Below are 16,383 nucleotides of genomic sequence, written 5' to 3' on the forward strand. Positions count from 1 at the left end.
GGAGAGTTGCAAGAGAGTAGGTTCCCTTTTTGATGTTGAGGGCTTGATCCCATTTCCTCAGTTGCGTATAGATTATGATCTACCGGCGTCAGATGCTTTCCACTATTCGCAGGTAGCACATTGGGTTACACGGTCTGAGAACTTCGCTCTCATATCTCGCTCCCTGACAGCCTTCGAAAAGTGGCTGGTGTGTAAAAAAGATGACCGTAAACTCATATCTGAACTTTACTCAAAGATCACTACACATCCGAAGAGACACCGCACAAAAGCGCAAGTCAGATGGGAGACTGAAATAGTGAGGCCCTTAACACACAAAGAGAGAGAACACATTTTTTATCGAGCGTATCAAACAGCTTCCAATACGGCAGGAGCGGAATCTGCATATAAAGTAGTTACTTACTGGTACTATACTCCAGTGCGTGTTAAGTGTTGGAACAGGTCCAAGTCATACTTCTGCTGGTGGCACTTGCTCTGGCATTGTCCGAAACTGGTGCGCTATTGGACAGCAATTATTGATGAAGTCGATGCAGCATTTCAGATTAAATTGCCACGTGTTCCTGAACATACATTGCTGGGTCTTCCCCATCCTAGGTTCTTCCCGCTGAAATCACTGAGGGGCAAGCAGATCGTCATGGCATTTCTTGCAGCGCGACAGGTGCTCTTAGCGCATTGGGGGTCCTTGATAGTTCCAGACCCTCCAGATTGGATCCATCGACTCTGGCAACTTTTAGCAACGGAGCACCTATCGCTTAGTGCAGATGGAAAAGGCAAAAAATTTGCAAAGCTGTGGGCCCCTTTCTTGCTGATTTTTACCAAAGATATGAGAGAAGTAACGTGCCTGAAATATCTGAAAATCCTACAGCTCATACCATAAGAGCCACCTGGTGCATCCACTGATTGAATTGCTAGATGATTAACCATCGTTTTAGTGGCTGTGGTGCGACAGATTAGGCTGGCTCGAACTGTTGCGGAGGGAGGGTGGAGGGTGGATTGGGGAGGTGTGGTTGTTTCTTTGTTGTATTGTTCGCTTATAAAAGTGGTATCTTCACTGGGTGCATTAATGTTTAACTAAGTCTTGATTTCATCGCGAGGTCGTCCTCCAGGATATAGACCTGAACGCTGTGTATTCCTAATCAGTTTTTGCTCTGCAGGCGCCCCGATGTAGGCAGCTAAGCTGTGTACTTACTTCCATGCTACCACGCAATTAAAATGATTGGGGAATTGATTTTTCTCATTGACTTACATTGAAAAGGGGCAGATTTCAGCCGGGAGACAAATAAAATAAAGGCCTTTAGGGCTTAAAAACATCAGGACTCTCCTGCCTGAATTGGGTTTGTTGGCATGTATGGTTGCACTGCCAGTGCCTTTTCCTTCTGCCCTCAATGGCCTCTCTTGCCTGTACTGTATGGTTGGCTTGTTGCCCCTGCCCCCTTTTCCCTGCCCTCCATGGTCTGTTGTGCTACCACTGCCCTTCCCGCCTGCACAGTGTGGTAAACGTGTTGCCTCTGCACCCTCCTCCATGAGAGGGTCTTGTTTTCATAGAAATTATGATTAGTACTCTAAACAACTAAAATTATGTCATATTCTCTGAGTTCTGAAATAGCAACAAAGCACTTTTAAATAATTTGCTATCTTTATGATTTTTTATATCCAGTTGATCACTTGATTATATGTTACAATTAAGGGTGAGGAAGTGGTGCTATATCCAGAGCTGTAGACTTTGCAACCGGGGAACCAGGTTTGAGTTTCAGCATCAGCTCAACATTCTGTGATTCTGGTCAAATCACTTAATTTACCCATGCCTAAGACCAAAATGAATATGTCCTTGTGTACTGTAACTGATGCTCATGTAACGCACTCCTATACCTTTGGGTCAATTCTGCACTATATAGAACTGCAATAAAACAAAATAATTAAGTGTTCTGCATACTTCTGTCATTGGGCTGGATGTGGGTGGTATTTGTGCTATATTTGGGCTCTTTTTTCTCCACTGGCCATCTTGGGAGACTTATTTGTTATGAAGCTGCCTAATGTCATCATTTACTGCGGTAGCCTTAGTAGAAAATGCTTTCAGTTTTCCACTTTGATTCTATCAAGATGGCATTCATACGTGCCACACCTGTGGCATATATTCAGAATGTTAGCAATCTAGTTACTCATTAGAACACTCTAGTAAAACTGCTGATCACAAGGGAGTTAACTGCCAGTCTACTGCTGGTGTTGAAAGTGGAAAATATTTGAGAACTCACTTAAAATGTGCCCCCATTTTTCTTTCTATGTTACTAACTATTAATTTCTATGACAAACTGAACCCCCTAACTTTGTTCCTTTCTGAATTAAATGTTTTACACTTTACCAGTTTGATCGAATCAATATGGCATCAGGTGTGCAATGCTTTTGTCATCAGTAACACTGTTAGCGCTCTAGTTGTTCTTTAGAACACTCTGGGATGCTGCAGTAGGACACAAGGGAGTCAACTGTTAGTCTTCATTTTCATATGGCTGAGAATGATAGTGTGAATTTTGCAGAAAATATGCTCTCATTTTAGCTTCTGGAGCACCTTCCATAACCTCTATGAGGAAATCATGAGATAACAGTTTTCTCTCAAATATGATTCTTGAAATTCCAGCAGAACGATTTTCCACAGGGTAAAATCACCTTAGAACACACCAAAATTCCTACAATTAGTATAATTCCATTAACAAATGAGTTATATTGTAACTAAAATCTGTTATCACCCTTTATACTTTCTCTTTTTTTGTAACCCCTAAAACTTACCATTCATTTCAATGCATTTCAATAGGGTGTTATCATGTACATTGGACACAAAATGGCTGCCAACACTTCCTCATTGAAGTGTTGGCAGCCAATCAAATTTCAGTAAGATTTTGGGGTCCCGGATATCAATATTTTTTTCATCTAAATATCTCTGAAACTACTGAATGGTTTACACCAAATGACAAGAAGAATGCTTTCTCACCCAACATCTATCTTTCTGCCACATTTGGTGTAATTCAGTTCAGTGGTTCAGGCTGTAGTCATGTTAAAAAAATGAAAAATCCCCACCATAGACATACCAAGGGGAAAACACATTTTGGGACCCCCCTTTCTCTCGGCCCCTGATGGAAAAATCACCCTGAAACGTTCAACACAGTAGCTGAACCAAAAATGGAAACTTTTTGTCAAACTTGTGTGAAGATTTGTCAAGAGGAACCAATGTTATTGACAAAAAAAGAATACTTTCCCGAGGGGCGCTTTGATCCTAATTATAACGACCTTCTCGCCAGTAGGGTATATATATATATATATATATATATATATATATGCCATCTGTACGTGTTAAGCTAAAGTACGATACAAACGCAGGTGGGGAGGTGCTGAATATGCCAGCACTGGCTTCAGTTTAGTGATTAAACAGCCCATTGCTTATATATTTTTGGAACTTCAATTGTTGTGCAATGTCTGGTGAACGGGAACGGGAGAGGGCAGCAGAGGAACTTTTTCTTAATCTGCCGAAATTTCCACATGGAGGAGGAGCAAGCAAGCCCATTGATACAAGTAACAGCAATGATGTTAAGAATCTTATGAAGGCACTGGAAAAAAACAGTCGTAGTGAGCTCACCAAATGGTGGGAGATAAAATCCTTAGAAAAATATCACGAAGTTGGCAGAATACCAAGAGGTCTCAGTTTAATGTTGGTGGCAAGCTTTGACAGCCCCAACCCACTCCTATTGAAGGAGTGGGCCGAGAGCAATCGGGAGGCGTCCATCCGCTTGGTGTGCCTGCTAGTCAAATATGCTAAAAACAACCGTGATAAGAACATGAAGGAAATGGCACGGATTAACAATGAGCTGAGCAAACCAGAGCATTTGAACAGCAAGGAGTATATTGAGAAAAGTACGAAAGAAATGAATGATCCTTTGAGGAAACAGGAAGAAGTCATTAAAACCAGAAAAGCGTTCAAATTTGCCCATGATAAACAGGACTATGAGCTTGGGCACATTTTCATTTGCACGCAAATTTGATAATTTGCGCAAACAGAAGGGCAGCGATTTTAACAAAAATGCTACAACTCTCAGACATTTGGTCCGGTGGCTGTATACGGGCATCAGGGCGCACGCTGCGATCCCGATCACTTCGCTTATGCACGTTTGGGGCCAAGACACGGGCAGAGTACTAACTGAGAAGGAATGGCACAATGTCCTAGAACACCCCCGGCGGGTCTCACGTAACGTTAAGTTTAGATTTATACAAGTGATGGTTTTACACAGAGTGTACCTGACACCCCACCGATTGCACAAAATGTTTCCGGACTCCCCCCATGGATGTCCGCGTTGCGGAGAGGATGAGGCTGGATTCTTCCATATGATCTGGTCCTGCACGCGATTGCGGGAGTATTGGTCGGAAGTGTGCCGGACGCTACGGACTGTCACGAACCTCCCAGTACCGGAAGAAGCACTGCCCTGCCTATTGGGGCTGCGTAGACGACCCAAGCCAATGAAGGCTCACATGAAATTGCTGGATCTAGCGCTCCTACTGGCAAACAGGGCGATAACAATGAGGCGGAAATCCCCGAGAGCACCAGGTGGGCACTTATGGTAGGCAGAGGTGATGAAATGGGGGCGGGCAGAGGGAGCAGCGCTCAGGAAAGAAGAGGCATGGGGCCAACGGAAATTCCCCATATCCCTGGATTGGGAGGTTATTCTTCTAACACTAGAAGGCATAGACCTAACCCGGGCATCTGGAAGCGGATCACAGGGCTAAGAGGGAGGGGGAGGGTACTACCTTGAATGGACCTGAAAGTACCCGAGTACCCGTACACCACACCACAAAACAGCACATACTGGGGTACATAGGAGCTAGAGAAGATCGAGATCTGATGCAAGAGATTCCAAACCACTGGGAGATAGGGAGGGAAGGAGCAGCACGCGTGTGGGGGGGGGGGGGAGGCAAGAAGATGAGTTAGCCTTTTGTTGAATCCCACAAAACTATGGAATGATGACACAGACATGCAGTTGAATTGTTACACGATTTGAAATGACGTAATGCATTATCATTAGATGCATGATTGAAGACTAGCTCTATAAAGGTGGGAAGTTATGTACAGGGGGAAAATCAAAAACACACAGCTAATGTACTGTTGCTGTCAAATGTAATGTTTTATATCCTGTCGCACAGCTGGGAATAAACAGTTTTTTTTTTTAAATAATGCTGCAACTCTCAGGAATCCAGACTTGGCAACGAGCGACTCCAATATATCAACATTGGATGCCAGCTTAGCTCCAAGTGAAGAGAATCAGAGGATGGTAACCCTGGTACAAAGCGAGGGGATTTGGGGCAGCTTACACTGGCAGAAGAATTGGAGTACATCAGGATGCAGTGCAAACAATCGCTACACCCGCGCAATCAAAACGCCTCAACAAGGGAACGATGAAAATGTTTCCGAAACAAGGGGAAGGATGCAGCAAAACCAATATTGGAAAAAGAAAAATTAATTGAAGATAACACCATTGTTTACCTCACTGACATTGTTTTAGATCAGGCTGAGAAACAACTTCTATCTTCTGGACTGTCCTTTTGCCCTGAGAGCAACTTCGGCTATTGTAGTACTCGCATTGATGTTTTTAAGTTCATCAGAAAGATCAAATTAAGAAAATATTTCACCATTAAGAACAACCTAGAGCAAAAAAAGAACACAGAAAGTTAGAGTAATACGATCCAATGTGGGCTACAAGCTAAAGACATACCTCTGGTTCGTACTCTACGTGATGTTAGGGACGATGTCCTAAACATTAGTAACACACAGGAAATAGCAGACGGCGAAGGACTGAATATATCTAAAACTGGACAAAGCCCTTTCAAACCAGCTTCCACGTTTGTTCCAAATATGCCACGTCATGGCATTGATATTTATCATGACTGTGTCATTGAAGAATTGAAAAAAACTACAGCACAAAACCAAAGCACAGCAAAGGCCACCCTTGAACGAATAAAACAATATTCAACCTTGATGAACAAACTTAAGAACAACAATACCATTGTGACTAATAAATCAAATAAAGGGGGGAAGGTTGTTCTTTAGGACAAAAAAGAATATGTTAAAGAGGCGTATCGTCACCTTAATGACGAGGTATGTTACATGAGGATTAATATGGCATCGGTAAAAATATTCCAGAAAAACTACAAAGACGACCAGAATGAAAGGAGAAGGGAGTGCTTAATTTCTAAAGATGAATTTAACCCCTTGCGTGCGGGGCGTATTCCCAGCCTGTGCAGACTCCTCCTTGCGCGGGCGGAGTCATGACGGAACGGTTCCGTCATCAGCACAGCTCAACCGACGCTGATGACGGAACCGTTCTGTCATCAGCACGCAAGGGGTTAAATTTCTCAGTAAGGAATTTCCAACTCTGCCGAACATTTATTTCATACCAAAGGTACACAAAAAGGAAACACCAGTCCCAGGGAGACCTATTGTGTCATCAATCAACAGTACCTTTGAGAACACATCTAAGTACATCGATTTTTATTAAGCATGGGCGAATTTTGCGAATCTCGCGTTCGCGAATTTTGCGGATTTGCGAACTCGCAATCCGCAAAATCCGCGAATTCTAGCGAATTTGCAGATTTTTTTTTTGTGTTCGCAAGGATTTCTGCCAGTTCGCGAGGCTTTCGTACCAGTTCGCAATTGCGAACTTACATTTCGGCATGCAACGGTCGCGATTATGTTGTTTCTACATCTGGTTCATCATCACAGGTTCCCAGCACCCTCTGTTTCACCACTGCAACCCTCTGTTACATCAATGCCACCCTCTGGTTCATCATCACTGTAGATTATGGGGGGGAAAAGCAAGCACACCAGCCCTGCTTCAACTGACATGAATTAATTTGGGGTTAGTTTATTAATGTGTCACTGTTTTAAAATTCCAGTCTGGCACCTGCTTCCTTATCTGTAATTTTGCTTTCTGTTGCAGTGCATTTTTTTCCCCAGGACCTTTGTGGCCTACTTGTAGCTATTCTATGAGCCTGCTGTGAGGGTCAGAGCAGGGTCATACAATTGTTGCAACTAGCAACTGAATTCTAGAGGGGCCCCAGTCAGGAAGCACTACAGGGAATTGTTACTAATGATGAGTTTGAACTCTTGCCCCTGCCGAGTGCTTTCAGTTTTGAAAAACTCGTTTTTCTGCAATTTCGCGGGATTCGCGGGGCGCGAACACGCGCGAGATCGGATTTGGAAGCCGCAAATTCGTGCGAATATGCAATTTGTTTTTTTGCGGCGTGTTAGTTGGCAAGGTTTTGTGCGTTTTTGCGAGCCGCTCGTAGCGCAAGGCGCGAAGTTACCCTCGCGGTCGTTCAAGGGCGCGGCCATCTTGTTTGCCTGACGTATTTCCGTTTCCGGGCGCGAAGTGTAATCTCGCAAAGTCTGCGGCTTGCCAGTACAGTTTCGCGCGTGTTCGCAAGGAAAATCTTGCGCGAACTTACCCGCGCGGTCATGAACGGGCGCGGCTATCTTGTTTCTCATTCATTGCTATGGTTCTGGGCATGGTCTTTGTATCCTCTCTAAATCTATGCCATCCTTTGCTTGTTTGTAGTTTTTTTGTTTTTTTTTATCTATTTTACTTATTATCTATCCCTCTATTTTTCTAGCCCTATATTTTTGTGTTTACTACTACTTTTGGTTAATTTTAAACTACTTTTTTAAACTCTTTTCTTTTCTTCTCTTCCCTATTCTATTTTCTTTATTCCTTTCCGCCCAGACCATGGTGAAGGGAGTCGGGAAGCATCCCGAGAAGGGGAAGGGTCCCGCACCCCGTGTCCGGCTCCCGTGCGGGCGTTTGAGGGGGGAGGAGGTCGTACCCAGGGAGATCTTTACCCCGGAGGAGGTGGGCCAACTCATTTTTTATGTTCAGCGCCGCCTCCCCAGGACCATCATGGGAGGCGGCAAGATCAGTGCCGGGTACGGGGTCCGGGAGCGCCGGAAGCGGTGGGAGAAGGTGTGCCAGGCCATTTACCACCACTCTCTGGTCTGGCGCACCTACAACCAGGCCACCCACCACTGGACGGATGTCCTGACCCGTGAGCGAGATCTGCTCGACCTCCTTGGCCTTGAGATCCCCGGGCTTGGTGAGTAGTAGTAGCTATTTCTTTACTACTATGTTTTCTCCTGCTGTGTTATTATATTGCAAATTTTTGTTTTTTACCAAGAGCAATAATGCTGCTCATTACATTGTAGGTAAATTATATTTCAAAATCTTCTGTGCATTTCAGGTACACTGCTCTCCTTCTTCTCAGTAGTGTTGCTACTATGCTTATTTGTTTTCGATTTTGTGTTCATTTCATTGGCCTGTGAAATTATGTATGAGTGTAGTTTAAAGAACTACGTAATGCTACAGACTAAGGTTCAGATTTTTAATTACCGGCGCATCCCTGCAAAGTAGCAGGGATGCGCCAGTAATTGTGCGTCACGCCACCATCACCCATGGTGCGCCGTATTTACAATGCGGTGCACCATGGGCCCAAAACGTCAACAAAGCGTTACGCATCTGTGCCGTAAAGGCGGCGCATTGCTGGAGTTGCGGCGCAACAATGGTGCAGCTCCATCAATGCTCAGGGGTGCCCTATCTCCCCAATGCTGCGTCAAGCCGTACGTCTGCTTCAAGCAGGCGCAGGGTTTGAGTCACGCATCATTGTCCTCAAAGTGACTGATTGAAATCTTGTAGATTTCCCTCAGCCACTTTTAGGATGCGTTCCTGCGCAGGAACGCCCTCCCTTGCGCCGGAACACCCCCTATTGGCGCAGGGCTTTACAACGTGATGCTTCTCCCATATGCGTCACGTTGTTAATATACGCCGCACCATTGCGCCTCTTTTGTGCTGTCGCTGCGTCACAAAAGTCACGCAACAATGGAGCAAAAGAGCCGCAAGGGGCTTCTAAATCAGCCCCTACAGACTCAAGTCCAGTCCTTCCTTTGTACACATTGCGATAAGAAGAAATAGTGGTGGTGGATTAATAGTTTGAGTATTTTAATGACTGGTTAATGTAGTAGGAAACTTTAGTGTTGTCGCTGATCTTCAATCACGATGGACTTTGGCTGTCACTTCGCGTGCTGCGGACTGCTGCCTGCCAATCCTAGGCAAACCTTTTTAGTACTTTGTTTAGTGAGTTACATAAGGTAATTTCCAATTCGACGGTCCGCAAATCAAGCAATACTAAAGTAATAACGTAGTCGACCACATGAGATTGGTCAACAATATATCCCGTGGAGTAGTTGTCTATTTGCTATTTCGCAAAAATATTTTGTTAGTTCTTTTGAAATGTTTGATTTGGTTGACAAATATCATCCATGTTTTCTGTTTTTCTTTCTTTCATGTTGTACATCAGCTTCCCCCAGGGGCAAGAGGAGGACACAGGAGGAGGAGGAGGGTGCTGTTGACGATGCAGGCCAGGACCGGGCAGGCGAGGGCTCCTTTGCTGGCCCCAGTAAGTTTTAATTTTAATATAGAGTACTTATTTTTTCCTAGCGTTCCTCATTCGATTTTTTCTAAATCGTCTTTGATCTTCTTGTAGACAGGATCTAAATTCTTATCCTGCCTCAACTATGACTCCGTGTAGTATTACTAGATTATTCTTATTAGTCTGTCTGTGTAGCTAATTAAGATTGCACATTTGGCATTTCCATTGGACTCCCATTCTAGTCAGCAATAGCTCTATGCACTGAGTGCAGTCCTCTGGGATTGTCCATAATGTCTTTTCAAGTATTCTAAATGTTTATGCTTTGACAATTGCCAACAATAAAAAGGTGAATGACCACCAAGAAAAAATAAGATACTACTTTACTTTTAGTTTGGATAGGAGGACAATCCATTCTACTACTGTTGCCTGGACAAATCTGCACAAACAGAACTATGGACACTAAAAAATGCATTGCTTAGCTTATCAAATATAATAGGTGCTGTTAGACTTTCCACATACCTCAGTGATAACAGACTTTGTAGTTGAACCCCCAATCTCCTTACTGACTAGATAGTGTGGCAGAGTCATTTAGCTCCCAAAGTCACAGATGGCAGAGGCAGGGACTCATGCTTGCAAAACTTCCAAAACCTTTAGCTCATCCACTCTAGTCTGGAGGACCAAAAACCACAGAGTCTATTTGAGTTTAAAAGCTTTATTAAAAGTAAACACATTTATTGAAATCAAGTTTGTCATAAAAGTAAACGTTTAACTGGAAATGGAAAAGTGCTTAGTGCTGACGATTAATTGGACACATTTCTTGTGGTCGAGCCGAGCTCTCACCTGGTTTGAACTTGATCCTGCTCGTGTTCTTAGAAGTCAAGCTTCTGTCTGTTAGGAGAAAAAGTGGTGCGTGTTAAAAATAAAAAGCAAGCATTCATCAGTTGTGCCAAAAAGTGAAGCAAGACAACAGCCTTCCATGGAAAAAGGGACATTTTTACTTTACAGTAGACAGTCACAAATTATTAAATTGTATACAGTTTTTTTCACATTTCTTTCTTCCTCTTAGACCAAATATTATATAGTAGTGAGTGGTGTATTCTAACATTATTAAATGTACTTTGTAGGTGGAACATCTGGAGGCGTGGCCGGCGTCGAGGTGGTGGTGGCATTGGACGAGGAGGACAACTCTGGGGAGGAGGCGGTGCAAGTGCCGGACAAATCTGTGGGGGATGACACGGTGGTGGCGGGCAGAGGTAAGCTATACATTCCTTACTCATTTGAGATTGAAGACTGCAGAGTGTGCTTTCTGCACGGGTGTATTATATAAATAAACCAGATAGTAGGCTCCTCCAAATGTACTTCGACTTAGCTGTGAAGTTTTTGGCGAGAAGAATCCCAATCAGATCTGAGGTGAACTTGATGGAAGGGCTGAACGAAAAGCGAAAGAAGGGTGTAAGTAAGTGTGGAAGGATGAGAAATGTAATGATGACTGGCAAAGAAGAATGATATGTGTTTGCTTGGTCCCCGGGGTGGCTGGGAAGGAAAGAATATGGCATGGTGCATGGCTGGGTGAATGATGAAGCAAGGATGGGTGTAAGGAGAACAGCCTGGGTGAGTGAAACAGAAACTGTATGTGTGCATATACTTTGAATGGATGGATGCCTGGATCATTCATGGTACTATCTGACTCTTAGATAGCATATGTGTATCTAGAGAGAGTAGACGGTCACTGGATGAACTAAGTGTTACTTTGAAGAGCATGTAACACCGCACCCGCACGTCCGTTCCAGTGTAGGAAAGGCAAGGAAAAGAAGTTGTAATTTTGTCCAAATACTACCATGAATAGTAGCAGTAGTTTGTATTGCAACTGCAAGCACAGCATATATCCGGTTATTACGGTGGACACTCCCTACCTCTCTTAATAACTTTAGTTTAGTAGTCGTATGTCATTCATGTGTGGGGGTATCACTGTTCACTCCATAATAAGCAAAGCACCTAAAGTCATCCCATATGTCATCAAATACATCCCATGTGAAGTGATAGATAATCAGATTATTTAGCTTCTTTATTTTCCTTTTCTAATACTCATTTGCACTGTAGGGTGAAAGCTAAATTAATTAAGCAGTAGCCCTTTTAACAGAGTATTCTCAGTGCCACCCGTAATAGAAAAGTAAGAGCTTCACCACCTGCATGTACTGGACCGGTACAGTAACGCAAGTCTGTCTCACTCACCATGGTGTGCGTCTGTTTTTCACGGGTGCAAGTTCACTGCGCTGGCATTATGCCGGCTTGCATAAGATAACGTACCAATATTCCTAAACAAGAGAGAAGAAGAGGAATAAGACTGGTGTACTTTCATAGTCGACTGTAATGGAAGTCCATAGTGCTTGTAGAATTTGTCCCTTAAACTCCCACTAATGTTAGAGCAAGGATGAAGAAGTCGGAGGTTACATAGAGACTGTCCTCAATAGTTATGTACTGTGCTTTCAATTTGCTACTTGTACTGTGACAACTTTCTGCTCAATCATTTTGTGTTAATCTTAAGGAGCATTGGTTACAGACTATGTCTTTCTTTCTTCATGTAGTTGCTCCTTCCAAATCCAAGACACCATCAAGGAGGAAGGAGCTGGCTCGAATGGCCCGGCAACGGAGGCTGGATGCCACTGTCGCTGAATATCGGCGGCTGGTGGCCCTGGAGGAGGAGGAGACGCAGTCTGGTACAACAACAACGTCCACGGGGACAGCTGCATCATCCTCCGTGCGGGCTGCCAGGCAGCGCAGTGCTCCAGCGGTACGGAGCCGGGCTACCAAAGCCCAACGCCAACGCCGAGCAGCAAAGACAGCAGCTGCCCCCCACAGGATTTGCAAGGCACACCGGCGCCGCTTATCCCTCAGACTGTCCTATCTGGAGCAGGAGGTCCTGAACTATAAGAACTTGGTGGAGGGCCTCCGCTTCGAACTTGCCACCCTCCGCAAGGAGCATGATGCCCTGGCTGCTAAAGGCAACAGCACCCTGCCATAGTGTCCCTTGCCCCTTTTTTAGAGACTTTTGGGGGGTGGGAATTGGGAGACAATCGTTGGGGTTAGGGAGGGTCTTGCGGGAGATTATTTTGTTAGGGCTATAAAAATATAATTTTTTAAACTTTATCTGACCATACCTGTTTTTTACAGCTTTTGAGTCTGGTGGGTGGGGGTTTAACAGTAAGTTTGTTTTCCTGAATAGTCCTGTGACTTTAGTAGTACTACCGTCAATCTCTCATCTCTCCTAATACTCCATTATACTACCTCCAACCAAACGCCTATCTTACCTGTAATTTCTGTTTGCAAGTAGGGCTAGGCCCAGGGCTGGCTCCACGCGAAACAGCGAATAAGGTTGGCAATCCTGGGCGGATAAAATTTCCTCATAGCGGTGGTACTATTGGTGTGACACAGTGGCAGTTGCATGCCTATGAAAAAAAAGAAAATGAAATCTGGTTTGTCCTCCTGAGCAATACAACGGTACAATAGAGAATATAGCAGGTGACAGTACACTAGAACAGTGCCACATTGTAGCCTAACAAATGGTAAGGTATAACTACTAATTCGGTTGAAGTTCTTTGACATTAGCCATGGGTCTTTGTCAAGCAGAGTAAGAATATATCCTCGGATTTCTTCACCAGCCTGTTGGTATCACCATATCCTCCCCAGCAAGTGTGTGGAGTTATTGCTGTAATTTAGTCACACATCAATCAAAACCACACAGCCCGGGGGAAGAGGGTTAGGGTTTGAAAAATGGATGGGTACGGGGGTTTTTGGGAAAGGTTTTGTGAGACAAGAAAAAAAAGCACAGCATGGACAAACAATTGTGAACATAAACAAATCTCTTTTTACAAACCTATCCATCAATCTTTGAAAGTGCATGCACTCCTGCATGCATGTCAGTGAAAAGTCAGTAGTACTTTCGACAACTGTGGAAGAAAGAATGCGACAGTACAGGGCGTGTGTGGAAATATTGATAACTATATTCAACATAAGGTCTCTGTTGCCAGATACCTGAGAGCCTTGCTGGTCACTATAAATCCATTCAAAACACTCAATGGGGTTGTTATGGAAGGTGTAGTAGATAGAAAAGGAGAAATTGCTCTTTTTCTAGGTGTCCCCTCACTCACCAGGGTTGCCCCTTGGTGACATGCTTCATCATTGGGGCCATCCCAGTCCTCTACGGGCTGGGGCGTGCTGCGACTTGCGAATTACGTAGGAGCACTTACAAATGACTATGTGTGGTGCAGATGTGATAGTGGAGTGGACTAAGTGATGTGTTAAGGGATCAATTTAGAAGCAGAGAGAGATCCAAGAAATGCAGTCACAGTCATAGAAAAACACAATGGATACTGTATCTGTATGTTGTTGTAGTTGTCCTGTTGAATTTGGTAAGTAAGTTGCATGCAGAAAAAAAATCCTCTTATTAGCGGCACTCCTCCATTCCATCTCACGCTTCGTCCATCAATGTTGTTGACCAGAAGACGCCCTGTCCACTGCCTGCCTGGCGGATGCTAATGTGAAGCCTGACTCCATCCTTTTTTCCCCATTGCACAGACTGAAAGCCGGCCTGTAATTATTCAACGAAAAACAGGAAGTGATATAATATTACAACACCACTGATAAATAAATATAAGGTATGTAGGCTGTGGAGTGCAAAAAGTCACACTTTGCTTTTCCTAGTAGACAGTACAATATTTTTGACAGCAGTGCTCCCACCAAGACCCTTACTAAAGCCAGACGCAAAAATGTAGAAGACCCCCAATCAAATCGGAAAAAACGAGGCCTAGCAGAAAACTGGTGACAAAACGTACTTTGAAAGTAAAAGTAGGCCCAAATACCCCCTTACCCACCGTGGATTGCATTCAAACCACTTGCAAGCAACCAAGTAAAAGTATCCTTAGCCAGCATCGCTCCAAGACTCGAAAACCCCCCCACCCAAACACATGCAATAGAAATACTGCTAACCCTAACGAACCCTAAGTTAAGAGTAGTGGCAAAGGCTTTCTTTAACTATGCCAAATCCCCCCTTTCCCAACCAGGATTTTCTTCAAATGACTTGCAACCAAAATTACACATTCTCACGAGTGCTCTAAGACCCCAGAACTCAGTTGCAAAAATGTACAACACCCCGAAACACATGCAATCCTGCTGCTAGGGCTAACGAACCCTAAGTTACAAAAAGTGCCAAAAGGCTTTTCGGCGTGGATTTTGTCCCAACCACTTCCAACCGGTATTAGACCTTCCCAGGAATGGCCCAAGACCTGCCAACCCACCCGCCAAAAAGCATAACACCCCCAAACAGGCCAAAAGCAACATCTCCTACTTACAATATTTCTCGGACTTCCGTCCAAACGCGCTGCGTAGCTGGTCCATACGTCGGGGTTGCCACCACGGATTTCCTGAAAAGCAAATGCAATCAAGATTAGAATGTCCCAGCAGTGCTGACAGACCCCGAAACTCACCCACAAACAGACAGAACCCCCCCTAAGAGCACCTCAAAGGCAAGCAGGTCAGCAAAAACACTAAAAAATGTGCGCCTCGGATTTGGTCCAAACCACTTTTATCCGGTATTAGAGCTTCCCAACAATGGCCCCAGAGCCGTCAACCCAAGAGAAAACGAGTAGAAGACCCCCAAACAGCCAAAGAGCAAAAGTACAAAAATGGGGACTTAGTCATTTTTTCCCAAATTTCCCAAATCACTCAGCGCGCGCTCTGCAGCTAGGCCCTAACTCCACTCTGCCACCATGGATTTGCTTCAAACCTCTTGCAATGTAAAGTATCCATAGCCAGCAGTGCTCCCAGACCCCGAAACCCCCCCACAAACACCAGGAAGCCCCCCAAACCGGCCCCCGAAAACGCTACATTGAGCAAAATGTCAGAAATAGCAAAAAAAAAATCGGCCTGGATTTTGTCCCAACCACTTCCACCCGGTATTAGACCTTCCCAGGAATGGCCCAAGACCCGCCAACCCACCCGCCAAAAAGCATAACACCCCCAAACAGGCCAAAAGCAACATCTCCTACTTACAATATTTCTCGGCCTTCGGTCCAAACGCGCTGCGTAGCTAGGCCATAAGTCAGGGTTGCCACCACGGATTTCCTGAAAAGCAAATGCAATCAAGATTAGAGTGTCCCAGCAGTGCTGACAGACCCCGAAACTCACCCACAAACAGACGGAACCCCCCCTAAGAGCACCTCAAAGGCAAGCAAGTCAGCAAAAACACAAAAAAATTTGCGCCTCGGATTTGGTCCAAACCACTTTTATCCGGTATTAGAGCTTCCCAACAATGGCCCCAGAGCCGTCAACCCAAGAGAAAACGAGTAGAAGACCCCCAAACAGCCCAAGAGCAAAAGTACAAAAATGGGGACTTAGTCATTTTTTCCCAAATTTCCCAAATCACTCAGCGCGCGCTCTGCAGCTAGGCCCTAACACCCCTCTGCCACCATGGATTTGCTTCAAACCTCTTGCAATGTAAAGTATACATAGCCAGCAGTGCTCCCAGACCCCGAAACCCACCCACAAACACCAGGAAGCCCCCCAAACCGGCCCCCGAAAACGCTACATTGAGCAAAATGTCAGAAATAGCAAAAAAAAAATCGGCCTGGATTTTGTCCCAATCACTTCCACCCGGTATTAGACCTTCCCAGGAATGGCCCAAGACCCGCCAACCCACCCGCCAAAAAGCATAACACCCCCAAACAGGCCAAAAGCAACATCTCCTACTTACAATATTTCTCGGCCTTCGGTCCAAACGCGCTGCGTAGCTAGGCCATAAGTCAGGGTTACCACCACGGATTTCCTGAAAAGCAAATGCAATCAAGATTAGAGTGTCCCAGCAGTGCTGACAGACCCCGAAACTCACCCAAAAACAGACGGAACCCCCCCTAAGAGCACCTCAAAGGCAAGCAAGTC

The sequence above is a fragment of the Lissotriton vulgaris genome, chromosome 8 (assembly GCF_964263255.1).
Source record: "Lissotriton vulgaris chromosome 8, aLisVul1.2, whole genome shotgun sequence".
Classification (NCBI taxonomy): domain Eukaryota; kingdom Metazoa; phylum Chordata; class Amphibia; order Caudata; family Salamandridae; genus Lissotriton; species Lissotriton vulgaris.